At 33.6% G+C, this 12361-nt stretch overlaps 1 long non-coding RNA gene and 1 pseudogene across 2 annotated transcripts; one reads left to right on the top strand and one right to left on the bottom strand.

Moving 5' to 3' along the window:
* Positions 1-6413: 6413 nt before the first annotated feature.
* On the bottom strand, positions 6414-9077 carry LOC110712317. 2 transcript variants are annotated; one of them, XR_002509560.1, is made up of 4 exons: positions 8859-9077; positions 8469-8591; positions 6863-7081; positions 6414-6772 (listed from the first exon to the last, which is right to left on the bottom strand). It is a non-coding gene; the product is annotated as an uncharacterized LOC110712317 (long non-coding RNA). The 2 variants fall into 2 exon arrangements; XR_002509559.1 differs by having other exon boundaries at positions 6863-7047; positions 8859-9076.
* Positions 9078-11039: 1962 nt separating this feature from the next.
* On the top strand, positions 11040-12125 carry LOC110712341 (annotated as a pseudogene).
* Positions 12126-12361: the final 236 nt, after the last annotated feature.

Here is a 12361-nt window from a genome sequence, read left to right as displayed (position 1 = left end):
TTGTTTCTGTGAAACATTATACATAATATTAAAGTGATTACAAATAATTAAAGGATATGGGTGAAAGCCTCATGTAGTACATGTAATTATTGTAAAATAATGATTATAAAGATAATAAAAGTGTCTAAAAATGAGATGAATTATTTTACCAACTCATGGCGTAAAATTGCGTAAGAGTTACGGCCCATAGTGTACATGTCATCTAAAATTAGGTGATTGTCTTTGTTGATCTTACTGATTTCCTATGTTATAACACAATAAAGATTTAAAAATTTTGAACCATGTAAATAAATCATAAAAAAGTAAACTGAAATAGGCTATTAAGGTCATGAAACTATGTCAATATTGCACAAAACATTTCAAAACCATATACATAATACCTCGGCCACTTTAGAATGCCAATATTGCAAAAGCTCTCTAAATTGAGGTTCTGAAATTGTGTCTGGCTTATGAAACCATCTTAAAGCATCAGTGGGATATGCATAGAAGAAGTTCTTCTTAGTCAAGCATTTATGATCTTTCCAGCTTCCATTGATAGCTTGCATCACCCATTCTCTTCCAGCTTCAGGAACCATATACTTTTTCTACACAAATCATGAATATATAATTATTTATGGTCTAGTAACAAAATATGAAGCATTTTTTTAAAATGAAATCCAACAAACTTAAGCTAAAGAATTATATTACTACATACTTGGACATACTCCCACATTTTGTCAAGTGTGGGTAGACATGGAAACTTAATGTAATTTAGTGGTGCAAGTTCAGAATCCCTTGCCACAGTTTCCAAGAATTGCTTGAACTCCTGAACAATTTCACATGTAGGTCCAATTGATTGGCCCAGTGAGTTTAAAACAATAACTTCACGCTCTCCTCTAGTTCGTGCATGAACCTTGGGTAGCATTGTTGGACCTCGATGCCTTTTGCTTTTAGGAGCTTTTTTAGGTTCTAAATCAAGAGGTTCTTAGACAGAATTTGTGTGGTGAGACAAGAAAAGAATCAGTATGAGTGATAAACAATACTTCTGAAGTATATTTATAAACATCTATTGAAAACCTAAGGAACCTTGATAATACTTCTCAAGTATATTTATAAACATCTATAGAAAGAATTCAAAAATGAATCCAACGTGAAGGACATTTCAGTAACTTCTGGTCAGACACTCTATACAGCCAGATTACTTATTCAATACAGGAAGCATTAAGGTGTTGGGTGGTTTGATTTTGATTTAGGTGATCTTCATAAATATAATTAGCTGATACAGATGCTACGGCAGTTAATTCAGGAAGTGCAACAAGCAACACCCAAGGCAGAAGCTAGTAGTTACGTATTTTGAAGCAGGTGTAGTGTAATTTTGTTTTCTTGTTTTGAGCTGCATGGACCTGAATTATTAGGAATATGATATGATTCAAGACTCAAAGATTCTCTTCGAGGTCTAAGTGCACTATGTACACATGTAAGCAGAAACTGATAGACTTGTTACAATCTTCTAAAACCATTGAGATCAGTGGTCATGAAGGGACTCTACTAACTATTGATGAGGTCGTTCAGGTGCACTATGATCGTATCGCTTTTAATCCTTTCAGTTGCTTGCTATATTCCAAAGGTTTGTGGATTAGTGGCTTTGTTGTTAAATTTGTACAGTGATTATGATTTGTCCTAATAAATTATAAGCTGCCTGTTGATTGCTATATTCCAAAGTTGTACAGTTGCTTTCTATAAATTGAGATCAGTGGTCATAAAGGTACTACAAGCATGTTGATCTTGTAAAGAAATTGTCAGTTCTTTTGCTGATAAAGCTCACAGACCTGCGGTTTTCTAAGTTTTTATTTTTTATTTTTTTCTATTGGTAGCCAATTTTTTTTAATCAATTATCAATGGTAGCCCTTTGTTTTTTACTTTTACATTTTTACTTTTACCTAAAGTGACATTAATGTAAGTACTTTTAAAATTCTGTTATATTTTAACTTAACTATAAATAAGCATTCACTTCCCCACCATTATGTGCGGCAAAATCGATCATGGGGTTATCTTGGTTTTATTCTATGCTTGCTTCCTTATGACTGATTTAGAATTTAAGTAGTTTTCAATGTGGCTATAGACACAGCTTTTCCACTGCACAAACAAATGCTCAGATGTTTATTTTATTTTTTCTCTTAATATGTCTATGATTATTATGAAGGACTTTCTTGCTAATTTATCTATTATTCCATATTCTAAGTAAATTAACTCTATGAGATTGCCCATGTTTCATATAGATTCCTAAATGCTTTGTACAGGTGAGTGTGAACAGCCTAGGCTAGCAAATAACAAAATCAGATCACAAAAATAATAAGCATGCAATAGAGCACTTGAACAGCAGCAGCAGACCAACAAACAGCAAAGCCTAGGAAACAACAACAACAAAGAATAACAACAACAAATCCTCAATAAATAGAAGACAAACATATTAGCTCTAACAACAAAACAAAACAAATTTTCAAAGATAACTCGATTTCGAATACTGACTGGTCAGCTAATTACTAAGGCAGCGACTGGCAGAATCCAACTCACAATGTACTCCAATATTTCATAAATCTTGAAATAAATTTAAGCCCATTTAGTAAACAAATCCAGATATAATAAGAGAAAAACAATTCACCAGACTTTAACATGTTAACAAAAGCTAAAATAAATAATACTACGTAAAATGATTGCAAATACCTTGCATTCCTTCGCTTCCAAACTGAAATTGAACTTCATCTTTTAATTATTTATCACCCTCATATTCATTACCAGCATCATCATCATTCTCATTTAGTGCATCCACTTCATCATTCTCACTTAGTACATCAGCATCATCATTGTTATTTTCATTAAATGCAACGCCATTATTCATTGCTTTTCTTGTCAAAGAATTATTCAAAGACTGATTTCTTGATACAAACCCATCATTATTTTCTTTTTGCCTTTTTCGGAACTCAAGGTACGCTGACATAGAACCAGGAGAGCAAAACACTCGTTTTTTTCCCTTCTTTTCTGAGATAACTTGCTGCTTCTTTTGGATGCGTTGATCTTTAACACTAGCAACCTCAATTGAGTAAATGTTCTGAACTTCATCAACTGCATGCTTCTTACGGCTGTTCACTTCCACAACATCAGCCATAGTTTTAGGGCGAAATGATGATTTCTTTACTTGCTTTGAAACCTATAAAAAAAAGGAAATTATAGCATTACTAATTGCATGTAAACCGTGAAAAACAATATAAAACAGTGTGTATAAATGACAAAATAGAAGTGAACACCTGCTTACAAGCTTTTCTTTTTCCAGAAGTGACATTGTCACCTTCCATAACGTCATCAGTTTCAACCTCATTTTCACCATCATATTCCGACGTAGAGTCATCATCTTCATTTTTTGGTATACTATTCTGCCTTGCACTTGGACAAATTAAGGCTTTTGTTTTTTCTTGAAGTATCTTATTAGCTACAGATGCTGATCCTCAGGCTTCCATTCTCTCTGCATTGAATTTCAGTTTTTGAAGTTACAACTCATATTCAGTAAGCTGACTTTGGGAAGTAGGAACTTTGGGTCTACTCGGTTTCATCTGGAAAAAAAATGGAAGTATGTTAATTATGTATGTAAATATAATAAACTGAAATAAATTGCCATGTAAATATAATAAACTGAAATAAATTGCAATGTAAAAAAAATGGAAGTATGTTTATTATGTATGTAAAATAACATTTAGTGAAGTATTAAAATAATGTATGTCAATACCATCTGAAAACTCTCTAGGAGGGATTTGAACAGCATAATGCCAACCTTCTCTATTCAAATCTTCCACATAAAACACTTGATGTGATTGAGTTGCTAAGATGAAAGGTTCTTCTTTAGAAACGGTCTTTTTCATATTAACCGTAAAAAGCTCATCATCATCCTTCTCTGAGTGAAACCATTGACATCTAAATAAGACAACACTGAAATGACCATGATAAGATATCTCAATGATTTCAGTTATTGAACTATAATAATTAACATTTCCCACAATAGGATTTTGATCTTTGGAGCTTGCAAAGCTATGTGTAATGGCTGTTAGAGTGACACCACTATTTTGAGTTACGTAGTTTGCATCTCGCTTCATGGTATGAAATCTATAGCCGTTAACCGAGTATCCTGTGTACTTTTTGGCAACATGAGAGGGACCTTTTGATAACCACAAAATATGGTCCGGGATATTATAATGGCCATCTTTAAGAATCAAATCAACTTTCTCCCTCAACCAATCCATGAAATCCTTGCTATGGTCTTGAGCACTTTTCCATTTTCTTTTCCTTTTAGCATTACACAAATCTTGTGCTCACTGTAAAAAAAATATTTCTCTTACTAACGCACTAGAGTTAGAATGAAGACATTTTATTAAAAAATATTAATAAACCTAAATTTTGATTAAAATCTTACCTTATATATTTCTCAACTTCCTCACAATGACAATTGAACAAGACATAACGATTTGCTTGTGCCAATGTATTGCGATCAATTATGTTTCCACGATTTTTTTTCTTTGAGGTCCTTCCTTTTCCTTTGATAGGATGTCCTACCTTAGGGAAAAATGATTTTGAGGTACCACACTCATTAACTTCAGGTGTGGCTTTGCTTGATCGTTTAAAAAATCTAGCTATGAAAGCAACACATTCTTTAGCTTGGTATCCTTCTTCCATTGAGCCTTCTGGGCGAGCCTTGTGTCGAACATCTTGTTTCATTTCATGAAGATTCCTCTCTATTCCATACATACACCTTGAACTCACAGGTCCACCCAACTTAATTTGGTCAACCATGTGTATGGCTAAATGTTCCATTATATCAAAAAAAGCAGGTGGAAAAATCCTCTCAAGTAGGCATAGAGTTTCAACTATCTCAGATTGCAATTTATCAAGATCTCGAGGATCAATAGTTTTACTCTATATACCTTTGAAAAAAGCAGAAAGCCTTATCAAAGGACTAGCAACATCTTTGGGTAATGTTGTCTTCACAGCAATTAGAAGAAGATAATTCATCATAAAATGAGCATCATGACTTTTGTAGCCTGCTATTTTCCTTTCTCCAACTTGCACACAACGACTCAGGTTTAAAGCGTAACCTTGAGGAAGCTTAGCATTTTTTATAACCTGGAAAAACTTACGCTTTTGCTCCAATGACATCCAAAAGCGAGATCTTGGAAATTCTTCACTACCATCTTCCAATTCAATTGGTTGAAGCTCTGGCATCAAATTATGTTATACCAAATCTCGACGAGCACTCACATTATCCTTGGTCTTTAGAGAAATGTCTAATAATGCCCCAATGATATTATCAAAGAAATTTTTCTCAATATGCATTACATAAAGATTATGGTGATTAGAGCAATGCTTCCAATATGGTAACTCAAAAAATATGGGTATCTTTCTCCACGGATTCGGATCATCCACATCACGCCTTGGTTTCTTTTGCTTCTTTCCAAATGCATTTGGAAAATCACGCAACATATTCTCAATATCAATTCCATTCAATGGAATACGTTGACATCTTTCCTCAAGTTTTTCGTCAAAATTCCTCTTATCATGACGCCAAGGGTGAGATGGATCCAAAAATTTACGATTTGCCCTATACACAGTCTTACCACTACAAGGCAACCACTCAGAAGATGTTTCATAATGACATTCAGGGCATGCCAAGTATCCTTTTGTGCTCCACCCAGATAACATTGCATAACCCGAAAAATCACTCACGGTAATCATCAATGCTACATGCATGTCAAACCTTTGATTAGTCGAAGCATCATAAGTTTCCAATCCTAACTCCCACAAATCCTTCAAGTCCTTGATAAGTGGCTGCTAATATATGTCAATGTCAGGGGAAGATGGGCCGGGAATTAGTAAGGCTAGCATCAAAAACTCAGGCTTCATAATCATCCAAGGAGGCAAGTCACTACTAGAAATTTCGTGGTTTTTGGACGCTTTTAAGGCTTGTTTTCGACACAAAAAAGCGTCGAATATTTTTTCTCGACGCTTTAAAAAAGCGTCGGAAAAAACGTGAGTCGAGAAATTTGATGGACGCCTAAAAGCGTCGCCATTCTCGACGCTTTTTATTGTCCAAATTATTATACGAAGCGTCGAAACATCTGTTAGTTCGCGCAATATCTTAGGTTTGGCGACGCTTTTATTTGTCTATAATCACAAAATTGCAACACTTTATTTGTCATATGTTAGATGTCCTCTATTTTTCGACGCTTTTTCTGTCCATATTTTAAAATTTAGCGACGCTTTTTGTAGTCCTTACTCTTTGTAAATGTATCCAATATGCGGGAATGTTTATTGACATTAAAAAGTGACAAATAATTATATTATTACTAAGAAAATAATCAAAATATACCAAAAATAAGCTAGATAAAAGATGCTAAAAATCAAGTTATATTTAGATATAGTTAAGTACCAAAAATTACATCTCTAAAGTTAAATTATTCATAATTCTTTCTTATATTAACCGCATAAACACTGATAAACAAATCAAAATTACATACAATATGCTTATCTACTATAACATTTTTAGATTAAGAAAAAAGAAGAAGACTACTACTCCGTATCATTTTATATATTTTGCAGCTTCTTTCTTATGCAAGTGTGTAGCTGATCTGGTAAGACATTCTTAGTGGAATAACTTGACACCGCAATGCTTCTGTAGATACTACTTGACTAGATATTAAGGCAGCCTCCTTTCAGGACTCAGATCAACAGGCGAAACTCTGCTCCATAGCTGCAAGAAGTTTTACTATACATCAAAACAACTAGTGAAATTACAAAGGCTGCAAGGTTTGGAAGAATACATTGTACGGGTTTTTTTTACCTGTTCAGGAGTGGAAACCTATGCAATTTCATGAATCCATCTCTTAAGCTTATCTAGGTTGGGTGGCCTCTTGTAGTCTTGTGTCTATGCATTCGCACTAATAAGCAATCCAAGAGGTAAAGGATAAATCACCTATACATTTACTCAAGTTTTTAGTCCCAATCTGCTGAGCCGGATTTGGCTTCCTGCAAAACAACCCTTCTTAAACGCAAATCAACCCTGCCATAAATAAACCAATACATAACACAAGAAATTGAAGAGTGAGCACATCTAAACTTGCATATAAAGATTAAAAAAAAGTAAACTTTTACAAAAAAATTATGAGGTTAATAAGTTGGTTTACATCTAAAATATCATGCTTAGAATATTTAATGTTCTTCCTCAACATGCTTGGATTAAAGGGAATAAATTGGCAAGACCAAAGGACTAGTATATACCAGCAAGCACAACCACATATTGAAAGAGTGCATTAAAGTGGAAGTGCTCTACCAAACAAGGAGACATAAAAACACATTTGGATGATTGTAAACATAGGCAGGCAGACATTGTAATGAGAGAAAACATAGGTCAATATTTATCATATTTATTTAAACAAGGTAGAGAAAAAACCAACAGAAACTGTGCTTGATATAGTTTAAATAATACGAGTAGATTATAAAAATGAAGAACGAACATAGTGCATTACTCGCCTCTATAGGATACATGTGCCAAATACATTGTACTCCAACCTCATGAACTGCAATGAAGGCTAAAAGTTGTCCAGAAGTAAAGAAGGCAGCAACATCACTAATAATAATCTAGACGGAGCAGAGATCAATAAAATTCTAACTGGGCTATAATGAATGTGGAAATGACTAAGGTAAAACCCACTACAAGACCATCACCAATTATATCAAGTTGAAATATAAAATATACACCTATAAGGTGTGCGACAAAATGCTTGAAAGAAAAACTATAAACCTAAAACAAAATAGCAAAACTCGATTGTTACCTTAATACTATGAGCAGGTACACGAAGCTCTTAGTTGACTTTTCAATTGCCAAATATAGTTCAAACGGAGTATATAAATTCGATTCCACACGTATTGGTGTTATTGCAATTATAAAACCAAAATTCATACGAAATTTGAATAAAATATATAACAACGAAAAGAAAAATATATAATCGCAAAACATATCTTCACCATAAAAATCATAAGTGATTTTGCAGCATTATTACTCTAGATCCTAAAAATGATAGGTGATTTCAACAGACCAATGCAAGAGCAAAAATATTTAATCGCAGAGCATCTCTTCACCATAAAGATTGTTTTATATGAAAAAGTTATAGAAAATTTTGCACATGATAAATTAATATAAAAAATATAGAAAATATATCACAATCAAAATATAATCCTGCTACTAAACCAGATTTCACAAAAAGAAAATCCAAATGTTTTATTAAACAGTAAATTTGCCCAATTGAATCATCAATTAATTAACAATAAAGTTCTTAAACACTAAATCGCAAAAACAAATAAAACTAAACCGAAATCATAAAAAAATCGATGAAATTCATACTCAAATATTAGGGAAAAACAATAAATTTAAAGAAGAGAGAATATACTCTTATGTACTGGTGATAATTAGCTTCATGACATCCAGGTTAGTGTGTGAAAAGTTCACGAACAATCACAATCCTTCATTGCTTTTTCCATTTCTTCATCATCCATGATATATTAGGCGAGATCTGTAAAAAAATTGAAAAAGAAGTAAGAAATTAACAACCTAAAATCAAAATCATTGATAAATGAGAGAAAAAAAAACCCTTAATAAACACAGATTAGGGAAAACCTCAAAATAGCCAAATTAAAATACAAAATTATACAATTATACTATAAAACAAATCAAAACGAGTGATGTTAGGAGTAAACTACATAAAATTGAAGACTAACATAAATGAACTGTCGATTGACTTTAATAGACTAAGAAAAGGAGATGTGAAGAAAATTTGAACCTGCAAATTTGCGATAATTCCTGCATTGAAGATTTCAGATCTTGTGATCATACAAAGTAGAAAAATTCATTAACCATAACTTGGAAGCAAAGAATGAAAATTTGAGGAGTGAGACTAGAGACTCGTAAGAGAGAGTAGAGGAAAGAGAAGATGTGAGGTCGAGGGTGGCGGTTGAATTGTAGGATTGAAAGGGGATAACCCTAAAACGCTGGTTAGTGGCTACAATGTATATCACGTGCATACGTGACAATTTTTATGTTCTCGACGTAGAAAGTTGTCGAGAAAGTCAAAATGACACATAAAAGCATCGTTGAAACACGGAATCCTAAATTTAGCTGTGACGGTCTTCCATAGCGTCGAGGGTATAGCGTCGAGATTATATGCATTTTGTAGTAGTGAGTTATAATTAATCAACATAACTGGCCATGTACTATGGACAATGCTTATTGAATTGAATGGGCTAAATCCATCTGTGGCTAACCCAAGCCTCACATTGCGTGGGTCATCAGCAAACTTTGGGTATACAGAATCAAATTCCTTCCAAGCTTGACCATCAACAGGATGATGTAAGAGATGATCATTTTCACGCCCATCAGTATGCCAAGTCATGTATTTCGCCGTCTCTTGACACAAAAATAGTCGTTGAAGCCTTTTCTTGATTGGAAAGTACCTAAGAATCTTTTGAGGACCTATAGGTTTTTCCATTTTCATTTTCTATGTCATTCTCTGTGTCATTTGATTTCCATCTTGGCGTCTTACAAACATGGCAGCTTATTGCATTTTCATATCATGCTCTTCCCAATATATCATGCAATCATTTGGGCACGCATCTATCTTAGTGTAATCCAACCCCAACACTTTCAGAACACTTTTGCTTCATTAAAAGAAGCTGGCAGTTTCGCATCAGGTAACACCTCCCTTATAAGCTCCAATATATCTCCAAAAGCAACATTAGTTAGCTTTTGATCACACTTCAAAATAAAAAGATGGATCATGAAGGAAAGTTTTGAATGATTTTTACAACCAGGGAACAATTCTTCCTGGCCCTCTTCAACTAACTTGAAAAACTTTTTTGCCTCGTCATTTGGCCCCTTTCTAAAAGCATCATGTGCATCATGCAACAATTCTACTATGTCATCAATAAAATCATTTGGGGTTGACCCTTCTTCATTATCTAAAACAGTTTGTTCCCTTTGAAAGTTGATCCCTAACTCTGATAACTTATCCGTTCGTGGAACAAAACCATTACAAATAAGGTGATCTCTCACAACACCTTCATGACGCCAAAAACGATAACGACAACTTTCACAAGGACAACAAATTTGATTTCCTTGAGACTTAGAAGCAAAAGCCTTTTGTACACATTCATTGGGAAAGATTTGCTTTGCGTGCACCTTCGCGTGTGGTGGCAGGATCTCGCGGAAAAAGGTAACAAAGTCATCAGTGCCACAGCTTGGGCATTTGCAAACAAACTGCTCCCCGTTCATATTCATCACTCCATTTGGCAAACATCCACTACTCTTTAGTTCCACTATCCATACCTTAGGGTAAGAATAAAGAGGGTTATTTTACTTAATTTTTACAATAAAAACATTTAATCAATTCACTAAGAGTTAAGAGAGTCACTGACAGAAACCTTTCATTATCAGAAACTGACAAAAACCTTTCATTATTAGAAACTGACAGAAACCTTAACCAGCAACTAACAGAAACCTTTCATTATCAAAACAGCAACAACCAAAGTACCTAAGAACCCTTCATGTACATGATCAATTCAAAAGTCCAAAAGAAATTGATACCTTTCATTATCATCAATATATATTAGACAAATTTGTATCCTCAATAATCAAAATTAGTGGCTTTATTTTGAAATCAGAATATCTAATTCAGATCATAGATGAAGTAAACTAAAAATGCATAAAATATATGATATTAAGCCCATAATATTTTCAAGATCAGAAACATATATAAACAAATGCAGAGGACTCAGTTCAGATCAAAAAGTGGAATTGAAGTACATAAATCGAGTCAATGGTTGTTTCAAGATAAATTATGCTATAAGAATTGGATATAAGGAGTATCTACATGGCATCCTATTTATCAAATGTTGAAAGTTATTGGTCATTATTCTGTCATTTTCATTTTTAATAGGACACAGTGATTAAGATTTCCTGATTTAAAATGGGTGAGTGACATGACACACATTGTTGCTTGTATGTGAAAGCTATGTTATAGTATACATAGTTATGTCAACAACTAAAATTATTGCTTTCAACTTTATAAATTAGGATCACATCCCCATATCGTATTACTTTTTTCTGTGCTGATGATGCTTCCTTGCATAATGTTATGGTTCATGTTGACAAAAAAATCCAACAAACTCAACTACATCTTTCCTTGCAGATTTTGGAACTAGAGATTTTGGTTTGCCTGCAAAGACTTCAAATATCAAAGTGAAATGGTGATCAAAGGGTTACATTTTTTAGGCCTGGTGGATATTTTTAATTGTATCCTACCATGTAGATCCTACAAAGTGTACTCTTAAATTTTATGTTTATTTTCAATACAGTTTATTTCATTATAAGACTTCATATAAATCTGTAGGGATAGGGCCATTCCTTTTGGATCAATCGTAAATGTCTTGCTTGAATTGTGATTCATACATATGCTAATGGGTGAAGAATAAATTCACTAATACTTAATTGTCTCTTGCTCTATAAATTATTCCTTTACTATGCTTAAAGCCATAATGTTCCAACTAGCACTCATCTAATTGAAGTGGCTGCAACTGGTTATTTCTTTTCACCGGTATGTCTATTTTATGGGGTTTTTTTATTTTTATTTTTTTGGAGGTATGGGTAATCACTTTTAGTATTTTTTTTCATGTTGTTTATGTAGGTTCGTGTTGATGTTAGTGCTAGAATCCCTGGAATAGTCCAGGCTGCATTGACGGAAACCATAAGAGGGTTGTCTGAGTTGGCTTTGGAGCCCTTGAGAGAGGAATACTACTTTGGCTCTATGAGGTAAGCCATGAACTAGTCTTGTTTATCACGGAGTATCATTCTATCCAACAATGTATCATTCTATCCAACAGTGAATCTCACACAATTGGTCATGCTTTGCTAACCACAGAAAAGGGAACCCCTCTCACCTCTGTCTCTAGTGAAGTGCCCTATGGGTCTTATGGTTGGCTTCATGTTGTTAGTTGTTTTCGTGATGCTCAAACTAACGGAAAACATGGGTAACTGTTCTGAACTCTTAAATTAGTTAACTCTATTCTCGCTTATATAGAATTGCATCTATTTGTGAATTAAAAATTTAAAATTTAATTTATCAAAATCAAGCAGTAACACCCGAAATTTCGAGTACAATATACACCAGAAAATCACAGCATTTTCCCCCCATATAATTCGAGCAAAAACAACTACAAATTCAACCAAACATACCCCAACAATGTATAGCATTTTCACAGTAAAGTTTGAGGAAAAAAAACCTGAAATTAA

The sequence above is a fragment of the Chenopodium quinoa genome, unplaced genomic scaffold (genome assembly GCF_001683475.1).
Source record: "Chenopodium quinoa cultivar QQ74 unplaced genomic scaffold, ASM168347v1, whole genome shotgun sequence".
In the NCBI taxonomy this organism is placed as follows: Eukaryota; Viridiplantae; Streptophyta; class Magnoliopsida; order Caryophyllales; family Amaranthaceae; genus Chenopodium; species Chenopodium quinoa.
Note: the sequence above shows the minus strand (reverse complement) of the source record. Positions and strands in the feature narration are given on the sequence as shown.